Genomic DNA, 15903 nt, shown 5'->3' with positions numbered 1-15903 from the left:
TCTTTGCTGAAGTCTTATTTGAAACCCTTTAATTTAAGTCTTTTTTTATTTTATTTTTATTGTTCTATTAAAAATATATAGTTAAAGACTATAGATCAAATATTATTATCTGGATCGCTCAGAAGCCAAATTGACGTTTTGTACTTCGTTATATTTTAGTGTTAAAGTATGTTATTGACTATTTACCACTACTTTGTATGACTACTTACTAGTCATATGCTGTGCAAAATAGTTCACAAGGCTTAACAGTCCATACAGGACATAACCTATGTAACAAATATTACTAAAAAGCACTTATGAGAATGTAAAAACTATTCAATTTGGAACCATTATGATATAGACCTAGAAAGACCTACTCATTTAAGAAAAATTAAGATTTTTGTGGTCCGTAGGTAAATTATTAATGATGTATCCGACTATTGGGCTATTATAGTGACTTCGGATGTATCAACTTACCAAAAATCAAAGAAAAGAGAAAAGAAATGGGATTAAATTAGATGCTGCTTCGATTAGAAACTTTAATAATAAACTAGCGTCACAGGACTGCTCACACCGTAATAACAGAAGATCATAGTCATCAAATGGACAAATGGTATGGTCAGTTAGCTTCTCTGCTCTGTTCAAGTTGTTCTAAGTATAAATAGCCGAGAAAAGATGAACCAAATAAGTAGGGGATAACAAAAAGCCTTCTATTGTGTATAAATAGAAGGCACGACTTATATCAAGAGAAAACCCCGAGCCCAAATACATTCAATGAAGGGTTCTATAAACGATATAATAATGCTCTGAATAAGCTTCTCAGAAAATCAAAACCGGATTATTATCAAGCTGCATTTAAAAAAAGCGGTGATTGTCCGAAAACATGGAAAATTATTAAATACTTGAATCGAAAATCAAGTATTTTGCAGCAGGCATCAAGACATGGCTAATTGTAGAAAAATCCAAGACAGATAGTTCAAGTAATTGAGAGGTGTTCGTGGTATTTAGCCAACAGTGTTATACCGGTAGGCCACACCGCCACTGGCGTGGTAATATATGGGTGTCACCACTTATTGGAGGGCAAAGCCCCGGCCCCAAAATATAATGTGATGCCGCGTCTACCACACCGGTTCTGCAAATATCGGGTTTGGTACTACTCTATTTACAGTATACCCTTTCCCAGGGTATGATAACGCGATTGAGTGGTCAAATGGCCACTTTCTTAAGCTAAATGTACCCGCCTTGGGTTACGGCTAGAAAATCTCTAACTCTCTCCTTGGAGGTAACAAACTCCCCTGTCAATAAATAATGACGGTACCTCGTAGCTCTATTCCAACCCTTCCGGGGTTACGGAAACTAGTAAACAGTTGGTAAAAAATACCTTACTTGTATTCTTCCAAAGGGTCACAATAATCACAAAAATATGTTTCCCCGGACGGGATCTAAACGCAGACTAAATTAAAAATAAAAATAATAGGTACAGCAACTGTTCATAGGGGTGGTCCTTCACTTGGCCCAGCAAATCATCTCAATCCCCATTCAAACCAAATTCTACCTTCTCAGCCCTTTTATTCAATGACTCAAACCAGGAAGTACAAAACAGAATTTAGTTCAAAGCTTACTTATTGCAAAACAACTATCGCTTAGCAACGAGACTTTTAAATTTTCATTGCAAATTATACTGTTGGCAAATCTAAGAAAATGTAATTAGAACGAAAACAGGTCATTTATCTGAAAGGAAAAGAAATTGGGGTGGAACCCCAACACCTCCCCCCGTAAAATAAATGACCGCCCACGCGCTACTTTAGTCCACCCTTACAAACATTAACACATAACTTCAACTTTAAAAAATGCATTTGCCTTCTCTCTTCCACCAGTGTCTGTGCTACTACTTCCACCGCTTGGCTCTGGATCGGTCGTCATCGACACGTCTCTACTGTAGGACAACCATGGTCTAAATCGTATAGCATCTGCATTAGGTTTTGAAGTTGAAGTCCCTAAGATTCGTAGACAATGATTGTGCGCAGCACAATTAAAAACAAAAAATTTTCTCACTCACGAATTTATATTTGAAAAGAGCAGAGAATCAGTTTCTGGCACATATGATGATGCCAGCCATCACGAAAAATTGGCTGCACTAGCCTCTTAATTTCCATCTGTGGAAACAACCCCACATCTCAATAAAAGAGTAAATTGCCCCTTGGGATAATTTCAAATAATCTAAGGCCGAAAATGCAATAGCCTGTGAAAACGATAAGTGTACTGGGAATGAAGTAAAATTTTGAGCGAACCATTAATCCCCTGGGATAATTAAATGAAGAATATGCGTTGATCCTAATTGAAAATGAAACTTCGATACTGAATATGGTTTTATGGAGAAAACTGTCGATTCCCATAAAGAATAACAGCTATGAATAGGGTTACTAGACAAAGGTTTGGGTGAAGTATGAAGTGACTGGGAGAGAGTATCCCCCAAGGACTCAAGATCAGAGTGAGGCAAAATCTCGGTAAAGGGATCACAACTTGTCCGCCAGTTGTGCATTGAGGAAAAGAGCTATATTTCGTGACTTCCCGCAGGGGATCTTCCCCAAGGGATTCCTCCCCCTCATTATGGATCGACATATCTTTTTAGTTGATAATACCAATCTCAGATTCCTTTCCAAGTTTTTCCAATCCGACTCGACATTCCATATCTCCCAACTTTCCCCCAACCCGTTGCAGGTCATTCATCTCTATTTTGTAACCATCTTGTTTTATTCCCCTTGGGTCTTGGACCTCTTTTCCCCCCTATTATTTATTTTATCAAGGCACACCCCATCCAACATTTAATTTTTCTCTCTATTATTTATGTTATCAAGGCACAGCCCATCCAACATTTTTTTATTTTTCGCCATTTCAGGCTGAATCTCCAAATTTTGTTTCTTTTTTACACTCCTCTTTTCATCTCTACTTTTCTCATTTTTGTCATTCGTGCAAAATACTAAATCATCGTCAAATCTGATTTGGACTCCAGTGTCCACCATCTTTGACTGCATAACTTCATTCTAGCTCCGTTTAATATTTCTTTTCTCTCTTTTAGTCTTCTTTATTCTTACCGCCGAAACAAACAGTTCGTTATCAAATGGGAGCTGAATTCCGACATTTGGTTTTTCATATTGTACAAAAATTTCTTGATTTTTACGAGGATAAGCGCGTACAAGAAATTTCGTCTCCTTATTCTCTAGTACAATCAGCGCTTCATTTTGGCCTTTACTTGTTAGCGTCTCATATTCATTAAAAGTGTTTTCAAGTTTTCCATTTTCTAGAAATTTTCCCGAAAAATCATTCTCGCGCGTTCTATTTTCAATATTATGTCGTCTGTTAACTTCTGCATCCCATTTCTGTGGATTATCAATATTTCGAACATGCGTATTAAGTATTTTGCTTTTCCGACAGGTTGGCACAGCCTCCCAATTTGTATTATAGGCCGGTCAACCTTCCCCTGGAGTCCGCGAAGTTGTATATTTTTTCGGGCTTCTAATCCATGCGGTTCTCTTATACGTTTGAAAAATTTTCCCTGCAATTATTTCCATTAGTTCTCTTCTATCATCCCTATCTGCCTCGTCCTTTCGTTCTCAGGCTATCCTCTCTTTCTCTCTTTCTTTTCTATCCTCCTCCTCTTTTCGTTCTCTGGCTAATCCAGTTTTCCCCATGAAATTTAATAGTTGTTGTGTCATATCTATTTGAGTGCTTTTTCGCGAGCTCCTGCTGGATCTCGATTCAACACTGCTCCTTCTACTCGGAATACTTTGATTCTGTCTGTCATTATTTCATCTTAATTAATTTTCTTAATCTCTTCGTTCTCTATCTGAATTGTCTCTCATTATAGGCTACTCTAGCCCTTTCGTCCTCTTTTCTATTCTTTCTAATTTCATCTTTCTCAGCCTGCATTTTTTTCTTATATTCTCGGTGCTCTCCCTCAAAGGCCTCCCTCCATAATAGCCTTTCTTTGTATTTTCCTACTTTTTCTGTGGGCTTCACTCGCCCTTTTCAGTCTTGAGTTAATCTCATCTCTGTCCGACATAATTTCAAAATTCAGTTAACTGAAATTACCTCTTCAGCCTAAATGAAAATTCTTTTATCCATTTAACTTCTATTATTTAGGCTACTCTAGCCCTTTCGTCCTCTTTTCTATTCTTTCTAATTTCATCTTTCTCAGCCTGCATTTTTTCTTATATTCTCGGTGCTCTCCCTCAAAGGCCTCCCTCCATAATAGCCTTTCTTTGTATTTTCAAACTTTTTCTGTGGGCTTCACTCGCCCTTTTCGGTCTTGAGTTAATCTCTGTCCGATATAATTTCAAAATTCCGTCAACTGAAATTACCTCTTCAGCCTAAATGAAAATTCTTTTATCCATTTAACTTCCGCTCTCTTGCGAAAAATTGCTGCGACTCAATTAGCCGTATATTTTCGCACAATAATTAGTTGCGCAATATATTGGTCCGTAAATTTTTCAATTATGATCTAACAAGGCACAGCCAATAATAGATCTTCATAATTTTATTAATTGATTTCGTATTTTTTTTTCTTTATATGTAATCTCAATAGGCTACTCTTGTAGGCTAAATTACTTGTCGCTTCGAAAACGCGGAATTCTTTTACTATCAGGTTTACTTATAGGACCTTTTCTTGCTGCCACAAATGTTCGTGGTATTTAGCCACCAGTGTTATACCGGTAGGCCACAATGCCACTGGCGTGGTAATATACGGGTGTCACCGCTTATTGGAGGAGAAAGCCCCAACCCCTAAATATAATGTGATGCCGCGTCTACCACACCAGTTCTGCAAATATCGGGTTTGGTACAACCCTATTTACAGTATACCCTGTCCCAGGGTATGATAACGCGATCGAGTGGTCAACTGGCCACTTTCCAAAGCCAAATATTCCCGCCTTGGGTTACGGCTAGAAAATCTCTAACTCTCTCCTTGGAGGTAACAAACCCTCTGTCAATAAATAATGACGGTACCTCGTAACACTATTCCTACCCTGCCTGGGTTACGGAAACTAGTGCACGGTTGGTAGAAAATACCTTACTTGTATTCTTCCAAAGGATCACAATAATCACAAAAATTTCCCCGAACGGGGTCTAAACGCAGACTAAATTAAAAATAATAGGTACAGCAACTGTTCATAGGGGTGGACCTTCACTTGGCCCAGCCAATCATCTCAATCCCCATTCAAACCCAATTCTACCTTCTCAGTCCTATTATTCAATGACTCAAACCAGGAAGTACAAATCAGAATTCAGTTCAAACCTTACTTATTGCAAAACAACTATGGCTCATCAACGAGACTTTTGAATTGTCATTGCAAATTATACTATTGGAAAATCTAAGCAAATGTAATTAGAACGAAAACAGGTCATTTATCTGAAAGGAAAAGAAACAGGGGTGGAACCCCAACAAGAGGCAAAAGTTTAAATGGCTTCCCTTATAAAACCTTATATGCCCCCAGGGCATATCTTACAACCCTTGCCCTGAGAGGTGTGGGGGATTTGTCATCCTCAAAGACATAATTTCCAGGGTTTAATAAAGAAGGCATGGCTTCCAGTAAATCAGCAGTATCATTATATTTGAAACCTGTCTTCTAATGTTGAATATGCCCTTATCATTGACAATGCTATTAATTTTTTGAGCTACAGTATTGCCAATTTGGAGTCAGAAAGGCAAAGAATATTCTCCTCTATAATGCTTTAATTTATGAGAACATCTAGGGCGAAGCGAATGGTACATGATTCAGCTGACGAAATGGAAGATCCCAAAGGAAGGAAGGAAAAAATGTTTAGGTTCAGTGATGGAATACATACATCTGCTCCAGCTCTCTCACCCTAAACAGATCCATCTGAATGGATTCTCCTGTGATTATGGTACAACTTCGAAATCTGTTCAGCCAGAATAGTCTGAATCTAATGATTGGGAATTAGGTTTTTATATATTAGAATAAGTTCTGCTTGACAAATAGGTGGGCTCATTTCCCAAGGCAGAGTATCTTTAAAGGGGTACGCATAGGGGGAATACTGACTCCAATTTGAGACCTCCTGATAAAACTGATTCCAAGATGAAAGACCATTGGTGCAAGCTGCCTTCAAAGCAAAGGTTTGATTTTACACAACATGCTTGCTTCCGTAAGCTTGAATCCACAAAAAATATTTCTTACCTTGACTGGATTCACTTTCACTTAGGGAAACCAAAACAGACATTCGTTTTGATTTAGACAGAGGAGAATGACTGTGCAAACCAAGAGCAATAGTGGAATTGCTGAATTTTGTAAAGATTCCAGGGTTTTAAAAGCAGATGATGAACGAATTGAGAAGAACTGGATACCATATTCTAGATTAGATCTGATATATAATTTATAAAAATCTAAAATAACTTAGGGTAGCATCCCCATTTACTTCCAGCAAGCTTTCGTTAGAACACTAAGTCCCCGAATGATTATGGATTTCAAAGAAATAATATGTGCATGCCATAAAGTTTTAGAATCTATCCATAGGCCAAGTGGCTTCACTGAGTTGCAGTATGGAATATCACTAGAGAGAACTTGGAGAAGATTGCTCTTAAGCAATTAGCAAATATAATGGCTTTGGTTTTACTAATTGAAATTGGAAAACCGAAAACTAAAGAGAATCTCTGAAATAACCTTATATCCTGTTGAATAAGACTTTGAAGAAGCACAATATCTTTTCTGGACTTCAAATAATCAAATCATTTGCATAAAGGCCAAACTAAGAGTGAGATAATTAGAATTCTGAAACATACAAATTGAACAGAAAGGGACTCAAAATCGCTCATTGAGAAAGACCTCTAGTAATGGAATTCATCTCTCCCCTATACTCGTTAACTTGAACATAAAAACTTCTATCACTTAAAAAGGACTTCATGAAACTTATGAAAAAGAATGGAAAATCCAGGTTAATTGAAAGATCAATCAATTTATCATGGACTACATTTCCATAGGCATCTGACCAGTCAAACATGACTGCCATTGTGGCCTGTCTGGCTTAAGAGAATTGTGAACATCAATTTCCAGGCGAGTCATATTATCCACAGAGCTTTGTCCTTTTCTGAAGCTGTTTGTTCACTTGGAAAAAGATTATTATTTTCAGCAAACCACACAATTCTTGATAGAATAAGCTTTTCAAGGATTTTACTGAAGGCTAGTAAAACAGATATAGGTCGGTAAGACTAGGGGTCACTAGATGGGTAAGAAGGTTGTAAAACAGGAAAGACCTGGGCAATCTTCCAAGCATCTTGGAACTTTTGGCTTGGGTGAGCGTGAGGCGGGGTGGTGGGCATGAGAGGTGGGTTAGTTATCTTCCAATCACTTTCAACTATTAGAAAGGGCACTAGCCCTTTGAATTTCCAATTGAAAGAGCCTTTTTTGAAGTTTCTACGACAACGCCTTCAATAAAAACCTAATATGCCCCCAGGGCATAACTCACAACCCTTGACCGGAGGGTTGTGGGGGAGTGTCCTCCTCAATAACATATTTTCTATCTGGAAATCAACTACGCTGAACAAAATGGCAACCTCAAAATTTTGATTGGGTGTGTTTGGGGGAATGATGGACGTGGGGGGGGGGGCTAGTTGCACTTCAACCACTTTTGACTATTAAAAAGGGCACTAGCTTTTTGAATTTCCAATCCAATTAGCCTTTTTGAAGTTTCTACGACAACGCCTTCTATAAGGACCTTATATGCCCCTAGGGCATAGCTTAAAACCCTTGCCCAGAGGGTTGTAGGGACGTTTCCTCCTCAAAAACATATTTTCTATCTGGAAATCAACTACGCTGAACAAAATGGCTATCTCAAAATTTTGATTGGATGTGTTCGGGGGAATGATGGGCTAGGAGGGGGGGGGGCTAGTTGCACTCCAATCACTTTTGACTATTAAAAGGGCACTAGCTTTTTTAATTTCCAATCGAATGACCCTTTTTTGAAGTTTCTACGACAACGCCTTCTATAAAAACCCTGTATGCCCCCAAGGCATAACTTATAACCCTTGCCCCGATGGTTACATAGACTTGAGTGTATTCTCACTACCATGTGTTTCAACTTTTCATAAAAAATTATATTTTCGAGCTCTTTATATTTTATTAACAAAAACAAAATTGGGATTGGAATTAAAGATGTTTCAACTGACTGGTTGTTTTTAATGACCCTTTTTTATTTTATCACTAATTACAAAATCATCGGCCAGCAATACCGTTTTAATCACTGAACAACGCTAATAATGAGCCGAACAAGGAATAATTGTTTTAACATTGCCCGAATTTTGGTAGAGGCGTTGATGGCCGCTATCCTAGTAGATCTCAAAAAGGTCGTGCCTATAGGAGGGAGTGGAGTCTTTTGCGAGTTTTCAGTCTATGGGTAATGGGTTCCTAAATTTTGCTGATGTAGAACTCTCCATTTTCTTTATTGATGGCTGGTTTGTTTTTAGCAATTTCCAGAGCTTCTCTGATTTTCTGCTTTAAGAGTTGTGGAACAATAGCAATAAGTTGGGCCTGGTCAAAATTAATGGAGTGGGAAGGGTTTTCAAAAATATGACGGAGAAAAACTATCCTCCTCATTCAGCTTTGTCTTTTTAACACAGGTATCAATGGAATCAGCATGTTCTTTTAATCGGTAATGTAAATATCTCATGGTACGACCTATATAGATATCACCACAACTACAAGGAATCTCATACACTTCTGGTGGATATGAAGTGATCTTGTCTTTGCCTTTGTTCAAGAAAGAGGAGATGGTCATTTCAGAAGGAAAAAACACCTTAAAGCCAAGTTTAGTGACTTTGGAGCTTAAAATCTCAGTAATACCCTTAATATAAGCTAATGAAAAAAAGGGTTTATCTTCTTCACTCTTAGGGACAGAGCTGTTTGTTTTTGTGCTAATCTTTCTCCTGAAAATAACCTTATCAATGATTTGTTGGCGGTAGCCATTTCCTATAAGAACATAATTTATATGATCAAGTTCAGCCTTTAGCTGAAAATCAGAGGAACACTCTAAAAACGCTCTATATAACCACCCAACTGTGAAAAATTCTGTAGTCTATTTGTTGGTTGATAGAGCGTGTATAGTGCGTTGTTGTAGTTTGTAGAGAATTTGATCCTGATGATGACAGGTACAGGTCCTGTCGAAATTATCGTTTAAAGAAAAATCAAGACCTGACATCCATATCTTATGTAAGCTTATTACCATCTACCACTATCAAATCCAGTGAAAATTTTAATTATTAATTTTAACCAAAATTAAAGATTTTATTTCAATCAAGATGAGTTGTTTTAATTTCTGATTTTCGATCTGTTTTAGGTGTAGTTGTATACCTTTCCTATATGTGTGAAAAACTTCAAATATAAGATAGTATTTAATAAGCACTCAGTGCAGACACTACATATTATATAATATTATCAAATGTTGCTCGAAGAAGTTGCTAAGGAGCTCCTCACCTCTCCTCTAAAAGCTATCCGATAAAAAAGCTCAACGCGTAGACAACTTGTGGCGTAAGGCTTTGTCAGAATAAACTGAAACTCCAAGGTAAATAGCGTTCCCAGTCTCTTTATAACGTTTCTTTTGGATTTATAGATCTGCTCCTTGTGTCTGCAAACATCAACCCTCGTGTTGCAATGTCAAATGATTTGTTTAGCTGTTAGTTTTACAGGTTAAAGGCAATGATTCTAAATTTGGTTTTTATTGTAGAACATGTTTTTGGGTCGTTTGACGTTAGTTAAATTTTTTTGTGTATATTTTAGTCCTGATGCAAAGAGTATAGGTAACTTACAAGAGTGGAAATTAGTACTAGTGTCTTTAAAAAAAACACCAGCCCCATCTAGTATTTTCTTGGTATTTTTTCAACCTTCGAAGTTGTTTTTTTTCTTTTTCATTAGAAATTCAGGTCAGACAATTATAACTACACTAATTTTGATATTTACACTACTTAACTTATTATTTCACCGAAAAAGAACTACGAGACCCCAAGTATTAGCTGTCGTCTGTGTTAGGTAAACTCCTTGCTGTTTTGCAATTCCAAACATTTGCATGTAAGGACTTTAAAGCTTTACAAAAGGGTTCTATGTAATTTTGTAATTAGGAAGGGACAAAGGGTGCATTTTATACCAAAACACCCCAACTCTGAATGAGCCTTCGGATAAATTCAGAGTTAGTTCAAATGAACCGACGAGAGGAGGGTGAAGGTATTTATTCATACAAAATTGCCAGGTTTGTATCCAAGATTTTCCTTTGGGGGTTATTGTTTTGATGGGAGGGCGAAAAACTTCGAAAAATATCAAAAATGTAAAATTTTAAAAATCCGAACTCAGAAACCAGTTCCGAGTTCGTCTCCTCAAGTCGCTAAGTCGCTAATGCAAAAATCAAAAGGACAAAGAAGGACAAAGATTACCAAGTTTTGACAAGGTCACGAAACCGAGGTCAAATTCAGAACCGAATTGTTCATCCCAAATCAAGAACCACGGAGACTTGTAAATATTACAAGGAATAAAAAAAAAATAGGAATTCCTAACCCAGAAGAGCCGCAGCGAACTGACATAGGAAGATCAAGCAAAGCTCAAAGCCGTTCAATAATCGATTAAATTGATATTAATTTTCAAAAAAAATTGAAAGTTTTTAGTTTAAACTTTGCAAAAGTTTCTACTCTAATATCTTAATAGTCTTAGTTTTCTAAATCTTACGTGTTAATAACGTCAAAGTTTTCTTCATAATATATATTTTCTTAGTAAAAATGATATAAAAGTGAAGTTAATAGCCTTTGTGTACTAGAAATAACCTACAGGGAAATTGTCTCCGGAACCAAATATAACCTGTCGCGGGAACAAACACACAGTGACACCACGTTTTGTTGCAGTGGTTAATAATAAGGCTTCTAGCTTTTAAGGGGTTAAGTTCAATTTAATGAATAATATATATTCCGCATAAGCATTAAAAGACAATTCGTTTGATATATATATATATATATATATATATTTAAAAAAAATTAAATCACCCTGACCACACATTAAACATAATGTGATAATGAATATAGTCTAAAGCCTATTACCGAGTAAGAATTTACGAAGAAACAAAGAGGCAGATAGATAGGTATAATTAGGACAAATTTTTTGAAATAGTATAGTAAATCTTTGGAGAAGCCTTGACCATGGCAGCCCTTATTTTAGCTGCGGGAACTCCCGGCCATCGGTTTGCATCTCGTAATTCCCGTTTAATGATCCACCAACCTCATGGAGTAGTACAGGGAACAGCGTCAAACAATGTCAGACAACCATATGAAATGTTAAATCAGTAGAATAATTTTATAGCATTATTTGCTCTGCATATAAACCTCCAAGTGCACGAAATTGAAAACCTCTTTGAATACGACCCTTTCATGAATCTGGAAGAAGCCTTGCGATTTGGATTGATTGATGGCATACTATATTAACAAGTTGCAATTTCTGTAATCGAAAAGTTGAATGGAAAGAAGAAGGAAGGAAAGATTGAATTTTTCAAGTTAAATTGGAATTTAAATTCAAGACTGACTATTTCCTCAGTAATTTGTATCACGCCTTAAGGATCGGAAAATTCAAGTTCGGCCAGCTGGTTCGGAATAAATCTAGTACCTTTTGTTTTTATAGCCAGATAAAAGAGATATATGGTGAGGATTTTCTGAATTGCATGTACCGTGGAGGCCTGTTAAGTGTTGACTGCAGTCGTGGGCAGATTCTATACTGCCGCTTGAGGGATGGTGGGAGTTATATTGTGGGGTTTTCTCGGAATACAGGTAAGCTTGCCCAATCTGTGGGGAGGCTGGAGATCGGCAGGACCATTTTGTGAGTAGATGTCCGAGTTTGGCAAATTTAAGCGATAATTTCTTTGGAGAGGATGTACTGCTGCTCCCAGATATTTTGAGGTTAATTTTGAGAGACTTAATTAGTTAGCATCGGAAAGACTAATAATCAATTAAATTGATATTAAGTTAAAAAAGTCGAAAATATTCAGTTACAACTTGGCCAAAGTACCTACACTAATATCTTAATAATCGTACAGTTTTTCTAAATCTTACGTGTTAATAACGTCATAATTTTCTTCATAATATATATTTCCATAGTAAAAATGATATAAAAGTGAAATTAATAGCCTCTGTGTATATAAATCGCGTACAAGTAAATTGTCTCCGGAACCTAGTGGAATCTTTCGCGGGAACAAACACACAGTGACATCACGTTTTGTTGCAGTGTTTAATAATTAGGCTCATTAAAAGAAAAATTAAATCACCCCGACTAAAAATTAAACATAATGTGAAAATGAATATAGGCTATACCCTATTTCCAAGTAAAAAATTTACAAAGAGGAAGCAGGATGGATAGGTACAATTGGGAGGAAATTTTTCGAAATAGTATAATAAATCTTTGGAGAAGCCTTGAGTATGGCAACCGTTATTTTAGCTGCCCGAAGTAATTGGAACTGTTAAAGTGTATTGTTTACACATAAAGTGTAAATTGCCTCATGTTAAAGTGTATTGTTGCTGGCTGTTTCAGGGGTCTTACGTCTGCGTCGGGTCTTGGACTGCGTATGCGACAACAGCACACGGTCGAACACAATGAGCGTTTTGCGGGAATTAAAAAGGCTAGGTTTTGTGACGATGAACTGAATCGGGTCACAGAGATCGAATACAAACACGGGAAACTGATTAATATCAATCAAGTCATTGCTTCCGAGATGCCTGGCAGAACGGTGGAGGCAATCAAGAAGGCCCGTCGGCGACCCGAGTACCTTGAGATATTTGAAGACCTTATACGTCGGCGTGCCGACCGCTAGGCCCGACTGATATCCCCACAGAAGAAAAGGTACAAAATCAGGGAGTCAACCACCGAAACCGAAACAGATCTCTATGGGGCTCTGTGTGATAGAAGAGGATCTTGTTGTTGGAGAGGTGGCAACGGAGGAAGACCCCTCCAAGGTCTTGATTCCAGTGTTTGAAGGGATGACCCTCGGAACAAGAAGCTTCAGGGATACAACCCTTCTCGTGCTGGAAGAAAAATTGTCTGTTGATACACTCTTTAGGGACTTCTCGGACAGATACCTGGAAAGCGCTGGGATGGAGAAACGGATGACGGGAGGGACTAGAAGGGATGGTGGACGGTCTGGCAGTAGGTTCGGCCTCAACAGACAAAAACCTGCCCAGGACGCTGCTTTGAAACGAAGAGTTTGAAAGGATAGACCACAGGAAAGGAAGTTTCGAATTTATCAGGAGCTATTCAGACGGAGTGAGAAGGACTGCTTAGACGCAGTCCTAAGCATGAATGGGATTGAAGGGAAGGAGAAAATACTAACCTCTAGCGAGAAGGCTGCGCTTCTCGCAGAGTATAAGGCCTTGTTTGAATCAGAGCCCCTCAGGGATGAGGAAGGATTCGTACCCTCAGTAACAAAGCTGGGGGACGAGGTGACATGTCCAATTTCCCCTGAGGAAGTGAGTAGAACCCTCAACTCCTTCAATGACAAATCAGCCCCCGGGTCTGATTTGCTCAAGTATCCACTCCAGAAAAGGTGGACCCCCATGTCTTGGCTGTTCAGTTAAATGTCTTATTGGCGGTCGGAAAGAGGCCAATGTGTCTGAAACAATGTAGAACTACACTGGTGCCAAAAGTACAGGGTAGCGGCTTACCTGTTAAGTTTAGACCAATTACCATAGCCAGCACTTTGCTGCGTCTATACACGAACATAATTGTAAATAGGCTTAATGCCTCCGAGCTTTTGTGTGGGAGCCAAAGAGGTTTCGTGCCTAGACCTGGTTGTTTCGAGAATATCTGTACTGTCAGAGCTTTGATCAAGGAGGCACGCACTCAGGGGAGAGCCATCTGCCTCGTTGCAGTGGATCTGTCCAAAGCGTTTGATACGGTGCAGCACTTAAGTGTGCTCCGGGCATTGAATCGTTTCTCTGCGAGCGACAAACTGGCCCGTGTGATTACCGAAGTATATTCAGATGTATCTACACAGCAGAAGGTAGGGAGGGAAGAACTAGGTCACGTTCAGATAAGAGTTGGAGTTCAACAAGGGGACCCTCTGAGTCCAACGCTGTTTAACATGGTTATAGACGAGTTCCTTGCCGCCGTGAATCGAAATGCAACCGTTGCTAATGCACTAGGATTCAGCGTTGCAGCGATTGGGTACAATCATGATTTATTGCTAATTTCGGAGTCCCGCCATGGGGCTCAAACGTTAATGGAGGGGTTGTCAGATTTTTGCGGGCGCCGGCACTTGCGGATCAGCCCCAGTAAGTGTCAATCGTTGTACCTAGAATGGCAGGGTAAAGCTAAGAGCCACAAGGTCTTGGGAGATGTCATTCTTTTCAAGCGTACAAAGGAGAAGGCTCTTGTTGAGGAAGGCTCCGTAGGTATGCCGGCTGTTAGCGTGACTGGGTCTCTAAGTTATCTTGGAGTCCAGATACGACCAGATGGGAGTTGTTTAACCATTTATGCCGACGTCTCGTCGTCGCCAGCAAAGCTAGAAAGGGTCCCCCTTAAGGGGGCGCAGAAGATTAAATTGGCGAAACTTCTGGTTGATCGTCATTTCTATGCGTCTGACCCCACCATCTCTCGGCTAGGGCGGTGCGATTGAACACTACGATCTTTTGCCAAGAGGTTGTTACATCTTCTTAAATCAACCGCTACCGGCTTCCTATATACCAAGACCAGGGACGTCAGAGATCTTGGCCTCCCCTGTATTCTCGAAAAGGTGATGACGTTTCTGGGGGGTCAGTTGCGTAAGCTTCGGACCTCCTCAAACTTGTGGATCATTGTACTTAGTAATACCCAGTTGGTACAACGATTGCAAAGCCATTGCGATAAGTTTAAAGTTCGATAATGGCAGTAAGAGTTCTCCCAGACCTGGCAGGGTCATGGGGCGAACTCATTCAAGGCAAAGCCGATCGCCAACTTCTGGCTTCCAGGCCAGACCCTGTTCTTCAAGGAGCGACTCTATAACCATGCAATTCAGTTGCGGACTCAGTTATACCCAATCGCAACGGCCCAGTACAACTCCAACCCTTTGACGAATATGTGAAGGCACGGATGTCCTTAGCAGGAAACTATTCAACTTATCCTAGAATCCTGTGTGTACGTCCACGGGGCCCGGGTCAAGCGGCATGACTCCGTGGTCAATTTTCTGATAGAGTATGTTAAAGGAAGCAACTTAAGGTATATATACGAAACATATTTGACTCATGGCACACAAAGGCTCAAACCGGATCTCGTAATTGTTAAGTTAGGTGTGGCCTACATTATGGATGTTACGGTGGCTTACGATCACCCGATGGTATTTAATAGAGCAGCTGAAGAAAAGATATGAAAGTATGGCGTACTCACCCCTGAGGATATGCCACCTGACTTAGGTGAAATTTCCAGACTTGAGGTTGTCCCAGTTGTATTTGGGGCTCGGGGAGGTTGGAGAAGTTCCAACTCGAAAATTAACAAGATTCTTGGTATATCCCATAGCTTCGCTAATATTAACATTATCCGGGTAATCAAAGCAAGCTTATTGGTGTTGAGGCTACATAGTAGCCTTTAGAGCTCACGAAACGGCAATGGTAACAATGCATTAACCTTCACCAGTAGAAGTGCTTTACGCATTAGGAACAGTATACTATTTAATAATCAATTGAATGTGTGCTCCATTAGTGTTGTTAACACGGATGGTTTGACCTATGCAGCTACGGCACAAGGGCAGCCCAGGTAATGGAGGACCGACCAAGGGATGCCAAGTGCGGCAAGTGCTCGTCGCGTGGGGGCTAGAGACTCGGGTTGAACCGCAATGTCGGGTGTTTTCGATTTGCGAAAATTCCTAGACGTTGGACGGACCTGTTTCTATGGACATGTTCCGCTAAACCCAACAAGCCAGTTA

This window comes from Artemia sp. Qi Xiang Cuo, chromosome 16, assembly GCF_049724085.1.
Source record: "Artemia sp. Qi Xiang Cuo chromosome 16, ASM4972408v1, whole genome shotgun sequence".
Lineage (NCBI taxonomy): Eukaryota > Metazoa > Arthropoda > Branchiopoda > Anostraca > Artemiidae > Artemia > Artemia sp. Qi Xiang Cuo.
Note: the sequence above shows the minus strand (reverse complement) of the source record.